Here is a 13,370-nt window from a genome sequence, read left to right as displayed (position 1 = left end):
TTCAGGTTAGTGCCTTGTAATACACGAGATACATTCACCAATGGCTGCCCGCCTATGTTCTCCCTTAATGTATGGACACATTTCAGCATCTGTACAATCTCTAGCAGGCAGCTGTCAAATAAATGTATTTTGGCTCCTTTATCAGCCAATCGTTCGACATGAATGTGGTTTGTTATTCGGCTCTGGTGGACATATCGAAAGAACTCGGCAAACTGAAGTCGAGATCTTTTGCAAGTTCCTCGGTCAGTTCCATTGAAGCTTCAGTCTCTCTTATTTTAGGTTGTGATATTTGCACGCGAATTGAAGAAACAGATATAATTGAATGTTTGTTTGGTGGAGCATTTTTGGCGGGTGTAGATTGTGTCAAGGGGTTTGCGAGGAATTGCAGTGCATCTTCATTGTATTCAGTCTCATCTTGTCGAGTTGTCACATGGTAACAATGGTCCATGGATACTTTGCACAAATCGCCGGTCACATTACATTCAGTTTCAGGACATTGTGCATGAGCATCACAAGTCTGCTTAGTGACTAGGCCATGCTGCGCCCCAAATAGTAGTTGCTCCATTGTGAAATCAGTTTGGCAAGCAACATCTTTTGTTTCATTGGTTGTCTGTGTTGTTATACTTCGCTTTCTTCTGGGCCTTTAAAAGATGTGTTGAGAAACATGCTCAATGTATAGCACACTTACAGCAGATACCACTTTATATACAGAAACATTATATGAATAAATCAACATCTTAAAAAGTTCTACAAAGTAAACTTGTTTGTTCGTTACCCTTGTTGTCTATGTTTTCTTGAAAACCGTGGCATTGTCTTTTTCCACTGCACCAGCAAGCTGAAAAAAATTGCGTTTTTATATGGTGTACATCCAGCACATTTAATTTGATCACAAACCAACATCTGTACATATCTACAAACAGAACCAACTTGATTGAATAGGAAAAATTACAACATTAAAATGTATTCCAAATGCAATGTGATGTCCAATAGTATTCAATATTAGGTTATGTTTACCTCTGGTCCATGTGCCTCCTCTTCTATATGGTTCTTACTCATTTAATAATACTTTGTGTGTAAGTGCACAGTGATTGTGGCCGAAGTTCCAGCATCCACCTGTAACACAGTACTTGTTTTAGTACGGGTGAAAACAGCAAAATGGAACTATGACAATGAGATTCAAACAATTGTACATATAGAGGGACACTCATCCATGCCACTTAGTGTTATTTTTCATTTTATTTTAAATTGTAAGCATAACACATTTTCGTAAAGGACACATATAATAAAACTACTTGATAGGCAAGCAAACTTGATGTTGACTCTGGAAATGAAATTGATGCGTAATCTTGTTGCTTCATTTTCCGAGCATTGTCATAAAGTGGGGCAAGGGAAAAACATAGTTGTATTAGATGTGCGGGCAGATCAAATGCTCGAGAATATCACTTTGTGTATGCCAGTAGGACTCACTATTGGGACACTGGACGTGTCGGTGGTTTCTTCTCTTGTGAGGGTCTGTGCATCCATCACTGTGCTCTACGCCAAAGAAGGACCATCTCAAGCAACCGATTATGAAAACACAATGCGACTTTTAAAGGGCACGATGGCATTGTTTTACAATGGTCATAATAGTTACATTTGTTAGAGGCTCAAGAAAGCGGGGACCGATGTAGTGTAGTGAAATCTAGTATATTAAAAATTCAATACTATCTTGTAGCAGTGAAAACCTCAGTAAGACACTTTTCAAGTAAATATACACTAACAGCTACCATTTCAGTACCCTACCAGATTTTGATAGCGAGATCATTGATAGTACTTATCTATGCTGCCCATCGTCCAACATAACAACAAACACAGCTAATTCATCACGCAGGACTCACCTGAGGCAGCGTGTGCATACATTCGGTTGGAATTGCATGTGGAAGCAATTTACAATGAATTTGGGGTTGGCGCTTAGTGTACTCGGATCGGTCATCCATATGGTCGGTAAAGTGCCGGTTGCAGATGCGGAATCGTTTGGACCTCACGTCCGTCAAGACAGCCTGGGCTCTACTTTCAATCTCGTCCATCCAAAAAACCACAGTATTTAACCCATTCTCTTATTAAATCAATATCCTTTGGTAATGTATGCAGGACCATGTCCAGACTTTTTGAATGGCTCTTAGAAGGGCAACCGAGTACCATACAGGCCACCATTCTTCAATTGTCACTTAGACCTCTGTAGAAATATAGAAATAATTCCAAAAAATTACTGTATGCCAGTGATTGATGGGATTGTATTACAGCTTTCTATGTAATATTTGTTTTTTTCAAAGAGGGAAAACATGTTTAGCATTGTCGAATGAACATGGCGGTAACTGTCTTACAGATATGATTGGTATACCGCTATTCGTAACGTGTTACTCGTCCGTTGCATGTACTTTAATGCATCAAAAGGGAACATGCTTACAAACATGTCCCATGAAATATTCTATTCTATTGCAATGGACAAAGATCCAATGTGGTATTTTTTCGAGATGAAAATACTTGAAACATTAGACAATGATGAAGTCATTGGGCTAAATAAACATTACAATGGCCGGTACAATTGGCTGGAATCGTAAAACAAACAAACAAATTGAGATCGGCAGTAGATGAGTATAGAGATGGAAATTCAGTGACCTACCCCCCTTAGCTGGACGAACAAACAAGCCGATTCAGCAAGCAGGGGAGCAACTATCCCGGGAACAAGTTGCACGACGAACAGATACCTTACAGAGCACAGAGATGTTCTCCTGTTAAATGTCAAGGTGTTTATAGAGGATTAGAAAAGAGAGTGTGTATGTGACTGTGTGACGTGTTTGTTGCGGGTTCCTGCAGAGGGGAGTCTGGAGACACTGGGTCTGGAGAGGCCATGAGAACAATGGTCACTGTGCAGAAGATACGTTTTGAAGTATACATTGGTGGTTGGCACCTTGGTCGTTCACACCCACTCAGACCCCTTGCTTGAGCATGGCCACAGGTGCGAGATGCCATTGATACTAGAGGAGAGAAGGATGGGCATGGGGCAAGCGGAAAAGGCCCGGAACACTGCTGAAGGGAGACACACTTCTGTGGATTGGAAGGGCGGGGTCTTGCAGAGGGGAGTCCCGAGACACTGGGTCTGGGGAGGCCATGAGAACAATGGTCACTGTTTTTGGTAAGGAGACGATCCTTTCCCCCCCCACCCTTTCGTCGCTCTAGAAACATACCATATGTAATAACCAAGGGGGGTAGGCGTAGCCACCCCCTGTGGCATTCTGTTGCACCACAGCCCATAGCAAATAAACAATACTTTATAGCCCCGACCTCAGCCATAAGAAACAATTTGTGAACTAGTCCCAACACCATCTTTTCTACCGTGCCCGAAAAACAATCTCTATGTAGAAATGCAGCTCTCATCCATCATCCGCAGCACCTCGTGGATTGCAAAGGCAGGGTCTTGCAAAGGGGTGTCTGGAGACACTGGGTCTGGGGAGGCCATGAGAACAATGGTCACTGTGCAGAATATCGCATTTGGAGTGTAAATGGTGTTTGGCACCTTGGTCGTCCCACCCACCCAGTACTGGAGTGGGGTGTAATGAAGGGAGGATGGCTTGTTGCGGGCAATGTGAGCACAAAAAGACACCAACCATTATTTCATGTCCCTGGAAACAACTATTCATATATGCTCAATTGTATTTTATTTAGTTTGGTGATGTTTGCACAAACAAAATACAAATTGTATACTTGAGGTTGCAGCACAGTGTGTGAAAATCCACATATTCCTCCTGCATATTCAAGCCAGACATTTACACCCCGCCCATTAAAAAATTCACCAGCCGCCACAGGCCGCACAAGATATCAGGTGATAATGATCTTGTTTTTCTTAAACTGCCTGCGTCAGCGCCACCATTACTTATACCACCTTTTGCATTGTTATTGTGTGTTAGGAGGGTAACCTGGATAAGCCGCATGAGTAGCAAGAGTGTCATAGGGTTACCTGATGCTACCGCTGGCAAAAACCCTAAAGTATGCCCTGGCTGGTTACTAAGCGACCATAACGTCTATCTGCACCCACACCAACATTGTATAGGGCAGAAAAGATGAGAATGATAACGGGTAGCAAGAACTTGATTATTTGAATTGTCAGTCCCAGTATCTCTGGTGGTAAAATAAGGCTGGTACTATGATTAGTCAGCTGTAGGGTTTATAGTCTTTGCATCGAATATTTTCCATCAAGGGTCTTTTCCATCGAAAAAATGTTGCATCGAAAATTTTAGCATCTAATGCATTTTTTTTTATGGGGGGTCTCTCCTCCAACCCCCCATTTTTTACCCTTGAAAACCCCCCAAAAAAGTACCCTTTCCCCTTTAAAAACATGCATTCGATGCATATGTTTCCGATGCAAATCCCTCAATGGAAAGTAATTCGATGGAAAATCCATCGATGGTTCACCAGATACCGAGCTGTAGGCGGATACCTAGGGGGGTACCAACATGGGGGCTCCAGCAGCATTGGACTGGCCTACAGGGCAATGCCCGAAGTGCCAGCCCATGATTCTACTATGGGACAGTATATTCTGGCAAGAATGGACCACTCTTTTGACCAGAGTGGGCCAGTTTCATAAGTTACTACACTAGTTTTAAGAAAATATGCTTTCAAATGCTTTCTTTGCAACATATTTCTATCAAAAACTTCCCCATTGGTAGTTCCCAAACGATCTGTTTTGTGTTTTGTGTAGAAGCAAATTGTAATATGTGATTGTGGGCCACTTTTTCCTTGGTGCCTGCATGGATTGTATGTGCCAGTCCACCCCTGGCCTCCAGTCCCAGAATCAGGCAATTTGGCACCTCTCTAAGAGGGTGGAGGATCGAACGTGGCACTTTGTGTGAGGCGGCATTAATCCTGGCCTGAGGCCTGGGTGAAAGCAATGTTCTGTGTTTTGCAGCACTCGAAAGCTTTTAGAGATGAAAGTAAATAAATACGCCTGTGCAGCCTTCAGATAATAGCTGCTGATAGGAACCTGAGGCTGACTGGGTGTCTGCTGGTAAAGTACACGCGCCTCGTGACATTTAGGGGTGATACTTTCGGAAAATACAATATTTCTTTTTACAGAGCTGGTGTGTACATCTCCGGTTGGGGCATGTGTGGATGGAGTCCACTTCCAGCCCTCTCTCGCAAGGATAACTCTCACCTTACCCTCATCTGGAAGATATCACAGACCGACTCTTCACGCATTCCCATATACTTCAATGGGACCCCTCTAGTAAACTCAACTCTTTGTGCTTTTTAGTTGTCTGTCGTTTTTGTACTCTGTGCACCTCTTTGCCCATGGGCCACAAACTATCTCCATTGACTTCACTGGGACAGCCCTAAGAGAAAATGTCTGTCATCACCCTATTTGGAGTTTCAACAAGTTGAAAGGTGTGCTGACTTGTCATGTTTCCCAGTGTAAGGCTCAGCCACATCCACTTCAGTGGAATTGATTTTACTCTTTGCATTCTGGTACTTGTGGCTTTACCTTTCCCTTTATAAGAGAAACAGGACTGTATCAGCTACTCAAACCCCTGCCATGAGCCCGCCTCAGAGATCAGGCCCATGGCTTTAGATATGATTTGTCTTCTGTGTCACTGTTCCCGGACCAGTCATTCATTCGTCTGTAGCATGCCGCTTCCTGTAGTCTTCTACTTCGTTACTTTACTTTATTATTTATAACGCCCTACACACCCAAAGGCCTCAGAGTGCACAATAGTGTGAAAATGAGAATCCACGGGAGGATACCCGTGTTTCTCATAAAGGTCACTTGTTGCATTTGAATGTATTTTAATGCATGGTATGACACATGGTGCATTTTAATGTATTGCATGGTTTTTCATTTCCACTAATGTATTCTCATATCACACTGTATATGACTGCACTTGCATTTCAATTTATTACATGGTTTTTTCATCCCCCACTGTATTTTTCATCTTGTAAACTTGTTCCCACCTTAGACAACAGCAATCAGCTGTCAGTTTTACAGCCAGTGTAAAATCTTCAGCCTGGAGAGGGTCCCACCCCCTTCCTGTACTAAGCTTCATTGAGTACTGGGAACAGTCACCCCCTCCCAAGGGGCCTGCCTATGTTTTCTCACCTGCCTCTTTTTCCCTGTCGCCAGCCCCTCTGCACCCTGGAACAGTTGGGTGGGTATCATTGTGTCCATCGCGGGATGTTTGCCCACCTTCCATGTCCCTGCCCCCTTCTTCCTTAGTCCCTTCATACCCCTTCCTGGGACAGCTGTGGAGGAGGGGGTTGTGCATCCACCATTGTGTCCATCCAAGGATGTTTGCCCACCTGTCATGCCCCCGCCCCCTTGGTGCCTTCATCTCCTTCCTGGGACAGCTGTGGAGGAGGGGGCTGTGCATGCAAATGTCAGCCTGCCCCCAGTGAATCTCCACCCTTTTCCCTGTCACTTGGACCCAGGGAAATATTTTGACTTCCTGAGAAACTCTTCTCCTCCCGTATGGAAGGGGGAAGTGACAGCTGTGGAGGGAGACCTATGCCTGCATGTGTCATCATACATTCTGTCATACTCCATGCCCCCTTCCTCCTTAGATCCTGTGGGCAGGATTTGCAGGGTTGGAGCAACAGCCTTGTAAGTGGACAGAGAGCCACCGCTGGCTCACTTTTTTGGCTGCAGTACTGGACGCGTGGGTAGGGGAAGAGGAGCTACAGAGACCAAAGCAGGTACACTTTTCCAAATCTGGCTTACTCCCTTTCCATCACCTTGTGCCCCTGCCTCTGCCCCTGTCTCTGTCCCTCCCTCTCTGTCTGTATGTCTCCCTCCCTCTCTCTCTGTGTCCCTCACTCTCTGTGCCCCTCACTCTCTGTGGCCCTCACTCTCTGTCACTCTCTATGCCACTCACCTTGTCACTCACTCTCCCTTACTCTCCCTCATTCTCTTTCGCCCTCACTCATTCTCTCTCTCTCTCTCTCTCTCTCTCTCTCTTTCTGCCGCACCCTCCCTCTCCTTCTGGGTCTGCCTAGCCCAGAGGTCTTCAATCTGTGGGGCGCTCCCACCGTGGGGGGCGCAGCCACATGTCTGGAGGGGCACGCGATGCCGGGCGGAATAAAAAAAGAGAAATTCATATGTATTTTAATTTTTTTATTTTTCTCCTGCACTGAACTGAGCAAGTGCAATGGGGAGCCACTGACTTCCATGCACGTGCACCGCCAGTGCGATGTGGTGTGGGCGTGGCCATGAAACAGGAAATAAACGCAGCCTGGACGCGCACTTCCCTACATTTGGATCGCGAGTCCAGGCTGCGTTGTGGTGTCCTGTCTTGCTGTGTCTGTCCTGCCTTGCTTCCCGTCCTGCCTGGTAAGTGCTTCCTGTCCTGCCTGGTAAATGCTTCCTGTGCGCCCTTCTCCCTCTGTGCCCCCACATTAGGTGCCATGAGGGAGAGGAGGCAAGCAGGGGACCGAAACTGCTGTTTGCTGGTGTCCGGTGCTGTATTTCTAACGCGGCTCCCCCGGGGTAGATTGCTGGGGCCCAGCAATCTGCCACGGGGAACCACGTTAGAACTACAGCACCGGTCCCCCCTGCACCCTTCTCCCTTTGCGCACCCACATTAGGGGCCATGAGGGAGAGGAGGTGAGCGGGGGACCGAAACTGCTGTTTGCTGGTGTCCGGTGCTGTATTTCTAACGCGGCTCCCCAGTAATCTGCTGCGGGGGAGCCACGTTAGAAATACAGCACCGGTCCCGCACTTTTCATAAATATTTGTATTCCTTATCCAGGAGGCTCTTTTTTAAATATTGACTCTGTGTCAATGTATTTCCAGGCCCCTTTTTGTCACAATTACTTGAAGAGGCAGCTGCTCTAAAGCCTGCTTGGAGGTCAGATAGGGCATTGCTTTCTAATATCCACTCTTCTAGTCACATCAAATGTATTTTGGCATATATTTTGATGCTGACATTTATTAATGAGATTGGGCGATAATTGTGGGGGTCACTGCGATTTCCCTTCTTATGGATCGGTACAATCACTGCAGTAGCTGATTTGTGTTACCGGGTTTGTGTTTACCTGCTGTTATTCCTTTGAACACTTTTAAAATAATTTGAACCCCTATATTTATGTTTGAGTGAACAAGTTCAGAAGGTTCTGGGTATAAACCTGGGGCTCTATTACTTCTCCGAAGAGTTACTGCCTGTTCTACCGCTTTGCCTGTTACACTTACACACATCTGGCATGTCCAGATTAAACTAAGGTTAGCAGAATTGTTGGCTTGATAATCATATAGGAGGTCATTCCGAGCTTGGAGGGAAGTAACGTCCCTTATCGGCATGGCGTAAATAGCGTGTCCGGGCTGTCACCAGTTCGCTGATAGAGGACTATTCCGACTTCGCGGGCATGAGCTTTACGCCATGCCGGTAAGGTCATTTGCGCCATGCCGTAAAAGGCACACAAAATGCCCTTAGCGGCATCAATCATAGCGCAGATAACACTACCGACATTGTTCAATGCGGCATTAGCGGTGTCTGTAAATAGCAGTGCTCGCTAATAACGGTCACCGCTATTTACGGTCACCGCTAATAAGCGGAACCGGAAGTAGCGTCATCGTACAGGAACGGGAAGGAGCATGAAGGCCATCTTTAAAAACACAATCCATTGCCATCCTCTGTCATGAACCATCGGACACGCCCCTTCTGGGCCTCCTGGTCCTTGACACGTCGGAGCTTACACTCTGTTGTACTGTCAACATGGCCGTAAGCACAGAACGCTGCTTACCAGCCTTCACGTCCGATGCAGCACGTTCTATAAATTAGCCACACCCCCGCGGCCCCGCGCTTCTCAACGCTACTGTTAGCTGTGGCTAGACGTGTGCTACGTAGTTCAACTTCGCGGAACTCTGTTGTTTCCTGGTTCCCGGATCCTTCGCTTTCCCCTACTATCCTTTCTCCTTCTTATTCAGCCTTCTTCCCGGATTCCGTGCACCCGCCTCCGAGTGCACCTTCTCCTTATCCTGGACTTCCTGGAGTTTCCTATTGATCCCAGACATCGAAGCTGAACGAACACTGGAAGCCGAAGACGGCCGAGCGGGCTTGTACAAGACCCGTACCGTACGAAAGAAAACTCCTCCTAAAGAGTGCAGCAAGCAGCGAAAACAGGTGAGAAAGGGGGAAACCTGTGATAGATTGAGACGCCACCTAACTGAAGTCGATACAGACATGGAGGCGGCCATTCAAGACCTTATGCGCGGCATGCAAGAGCTAACGACCGAAGTACAAAACCTAAAGGCAGAGAATGCCGCGTTAAAACAATTAGTCTTATCCCGCGACTCTGCCACGAAGGAAAGTGTACTATTGGGCGGCATTGTAGAAAAATACGATGGGACAGCAAAAAACCTTTGTGGATTCCTTGATTCCTGTTTGGTCCACTTTACTTTTGAGCCCTATTATTTCTCTACTCCCAGGGCTAAGGTGGGCTTTATTATTTCGCACCTTTCCGAGAATGCATTAACCTGGGCCACACCATTAGTTAATGCTGGATATGCCCTCCTGGATGATTATGACGGATTCATTCAAGCCCTTAAAACCATGTTTTACCACCCAGAACAGGTCTATAGTGCTCAGGAACGTTTACTCGATTTCCAGCAGGGCTCCCAGGACATGCTCACGTATGTAACACGATTCAAGCAATTGGCTAAAGAAGCGGACTGGTCCTCTAAAGCCTGCTTCACTCTCTTTCGAAGAGGACTAAATGAAGACATCAAGGATGAACTAGCCAGAGTGGCACGCCCAAGTTCATACCAAGCCCTTATGGATCTCGCTCTACAGATTGACCTCCGCATCCAGGAAATGAAGGCAGAGAAAAAGAAGACCAAGTTACCCTTCCAGAAGAGCCCCATAGAGACCTCCTTGAAACCCGAATGTGCTTCTGTTCCTAGTAACGAACCCAAACTATGCAACTAGGGGCCTTCTGTGGACCCATATCCCCCCAAGAAAGGTTGCGAAGGATCCATAGCGGCTTATGCATGTATTGTGCCTCGGACAAACATTTAGTGAGAGTGTTCTATAGCCCCCCCACGGCGTTCGGGAAACGCCAGCTCCCGATCCTAGATGGAGCACAGTGTCGGGAGAGAGATGTTTGCTCCACATCTATTCCATCCTTAAACTCTCCTGGACAGAACAATCTGGTCATTTTACAGGCCTTTCTATCGCCATCCAAGAAGGAAACCTACCCCATTCTGGCGTTGGTGGACTGTGGGGCCATGGAAATATTCATAGATCAAGAATGGGTCTTTAAACACCATATTCCTTTAGAATCCCGGAATATTATGTAACCTGTAGAAACAATTGATGGGAGACCTCTTTCTTCAGGACCCATAACCCTTCAGACCAAGGAAGTTGAGCTCGCAATAAACCACCACCGAGAGAAGATAAAGTTTGACATCATAAAGTCCGCCCATTACCCAATGGTTTTGGGAATGCCCTGGCTACAAAGACACAATCCATACATTAATTGGGCAGCAGGTTCCTTGTTCCTGGGTTCCGAGCATTGCATGTCTCATTGCCTACTCCTGGACCACGCTCCCACACCATTGGAAGGACTTTCAGCAAACCATCAAGGCCCACTCACAGTTTCAAACATCATCTGGGTTCCTAAAGTCTACCAGGAATACTCTGATGTGTTCTCTTCTGCTATTGTTCAACCCTTACCTCCTCATAGACCAGAAGACTGTGCTATTGAAACCGAACCTTCAGCTGTGATTCTCTTTGGAAGGATGTTCATTTTATCCAAACTGGAGAAAAAGGCCCTCCGTGAATATCTGGATACTAACCTTGAAAATGGTACGATACGACCATCCAAATCCCCAGCCGGAGCCTCACTGTTTTTTGTTACTAAGAAAGACACCAATGAGCTTAGACCTTGTCTTGATTATCGAGGCTTAAATCAGTGCACCCTTAAGGATCACTATCCGTTGCCCTTGATCTCAGATATCCTGGAAGCAGTAAGAGGAGGCCTTCCAATGGTTAAAAACAGAGTTTACACAAGCTCCCATCCTGGCTCAACCTGATATCAACCGGCCATTCCTAGTGGAGACAGACGCCTCTAACTATGCCATTGGAGCAGTCCTAAAACAGGAATTCGACAACAAGCTGGAACATCCTATTGCTTATCTTTCACGGACATTAACTCCCAGTGAAACCCATTACTCTGTTTTAGAAAAGGAACTGCTAGCCATCCGTCAAGCCTTCACAGATTGGCGTCATTTACTTCTAGGAGCAAAACATCCTGTCCAGGTTCGCACGGACCATCAAAATCTTCAAGTATTACAGGCCCTGGAATGTAGGACTAGCCGTCAAGCCCGTTGGGCCTTCTTCTTCGCCCAATACCAGTTTCAGATTCATCATGTCCCTGGAACACAGAATATAATTGCTGACGCCCTATCTCGACGTCCTGACTACAAAACTCTGGAAGACCGGTCATTCCCTAAAATATTTCCACACACGATATTCGTAGCTCAAGCAATCAGTCTCCTGGACGAGGTTAGGATACAAACACAGTCCTCTGAACTTTGGAAAGAATTTTCAGGAAAGAACCGATGGAATCTCAGAACTAAGGATGGATTTCTTTTCAAGGATAAAGGTTTAGTCATCCCCACACAGAAACTACATCAAAGCATAATAAACCTTTGTCACGATACCCTTCACTCCGGACATCGTGGCATCACAAGCACCCTTCATCTAATACAAAGACAATTTTGGTGGCCAAGAATGAAGACTGACGTACGACTGTACATTCAAGCCTGTGCAGTTTGCAGTCAAAACAAACATGATAACAAGAGACCGGCGTGCCTCCTACTGCAGCCTGCACTACCAACAAGGCCCTGGGAAATTATTGCTACGGACTTCATTGTATAACTACCACCTTCCAGGGGGTATACAACCATAATGGTCACCATAGATTTATTCACTCATATGGCTCATTTCACACCGTTATACAAGCTACCTTCTTCCTCAGAACTTGCTGGAATTTTCTTGGAACACATATTTAGACTCCATGGACTCCCTTCCAAGATCATATCAGACAGAGGACCGCAATACATATCACAATTTTGGAAACACCTTTGCCGAATACTAGGAATACAACGTGCCCTCTCTTCAGGGTATCATCCACAGACTAATGGGGCTACCGAACATGTGAATCAAACCCTGGAACAATATCTTTGTTGTTTCACTACCAAAGTCCAGGATGATTGGTCGCTTCTGATACCTCTGGCAGAATTCTCCTATAACAATTCGGATCACTCGGCTGTCAAGACTAGCCCTTTTTTCTGCAGTCAAGGATTTCATCCCTCAGTGCTACCTTCCACCCTTCCACACCCTACACCTGTTCCTACAGTCGATTCCTGGATTGAAACACTCATCAATATTCAAAGAGAAGCAAAAGAACAATTAGAAAGGACACAGACTCATACCAAGCATTATGCGATTCCAAGAGAAGACCAGGGCCCTCCTACGCACTAGGAGATAAAGTATGGCTATCCTCGAAACTCCTACCCCGACATCTACGGTCAAATAAACTGGCCCCCGGTATTATGGGCCTTTCACCATAAAAGAAATCATTAACCCAGTGGCCTTTCGGCTCAAATTAACAGACTCCTGGAAGAAAATTCACCCAATTTTTCATACATCTCTACTGAAACCATGCATCCAGACCTCTCGGACTAACCTCAGACCCAATCCTGTACTTGTCAATGACCAACTGGAATATGAAGTCTCCAGAATATGTGACTCCAGATTTAAACGTGGTCAGCTCCAGTACTTAGTGGAATGGAAAGGATACCCTCCCAGTGAACGCACGTGGGATCCTATCTCAAACTTAAATTCCCCCAGGTTACTCAGAAGGTTCCATCTCATAAACCCGGGCAAACCTGGCGGGACGGGTTTTCGGAGGAGGCATGCTGTCATGAACCATCAGACACGCCCCATCTGGGCCTCCTGGTTCTTGACACGTCGGGGCTTACACTCTGTTGTACTTCCAACATGGCCATAAGCACAGAATGCTGCTTACCAGCCTTCACATCCGATGCAGCACGTTCTATAAATTAGCCACACCCCCGCGGCCCCGCGTGTCTCAACGCTACTGTTAGCTGTGGCTAGACGTGTGCTACGTAGATCGCCTTCGCGGAACTCTGTTGTTTCCTGGTTCCCGGATCCTTCGCTTTCCCCTACTATCCTTTCTCCTTCTTATTCAGCCTTCTTCCCGGATTCCATGCACCCACCTCCGAGTGCACCTTCTCCTTATCCTGGACTTCATGGAGTTTCCTATTGATCCCAGACATCGAAGCTGAACGAACACTGGAAGCCGAAGACGGCCGAGCGGGT

The 13,370-nt window shown here is 46.1% G+C and overlaps 1 long non-coding RNA gene across 1 annotated transcript in view; it reads left to right on the top strand.

Moving 5' to 3' along the window:
• The first annotated feature begins 7,254 nt into the window (after window positions 1–7,254).
• The window catches only part of LOC138521667 (uncharacterized), a 105,133-nt gene continuing 99,017 nt past the window's right edge, over window positions 7,255–13,370 (top strand). Inside the window, exon 1 of the long non-coding RNA XR_011283093.1 lies at window positions 7,255–7,357. This is a non-coding gene — a long non-coding RNA (uncharacterized lncRNA). The remainder of the gene's footprint in view (window positions 7,358–13,370) is intronic.

Source organism: Ambystoma mexicanum, chromosome 13, assembly GCF_040938575.1.
Source record: "Ambystoma mexicanum isolate Mex_15411 chromosome 13, UKY_AmexF1_1, whole genome shotgun sequence".
Classification (NCBI taxonomy): domain Eukaryota; kingdom Metazoa; phylum Chordata; class Amphibia; order Caudata; family Ambystomatidae; genus Ambystoma; species Ambystoma mexicanum.
This window is presented reverse-complemented; position numbering and strand designations above follow the sequence as displayed.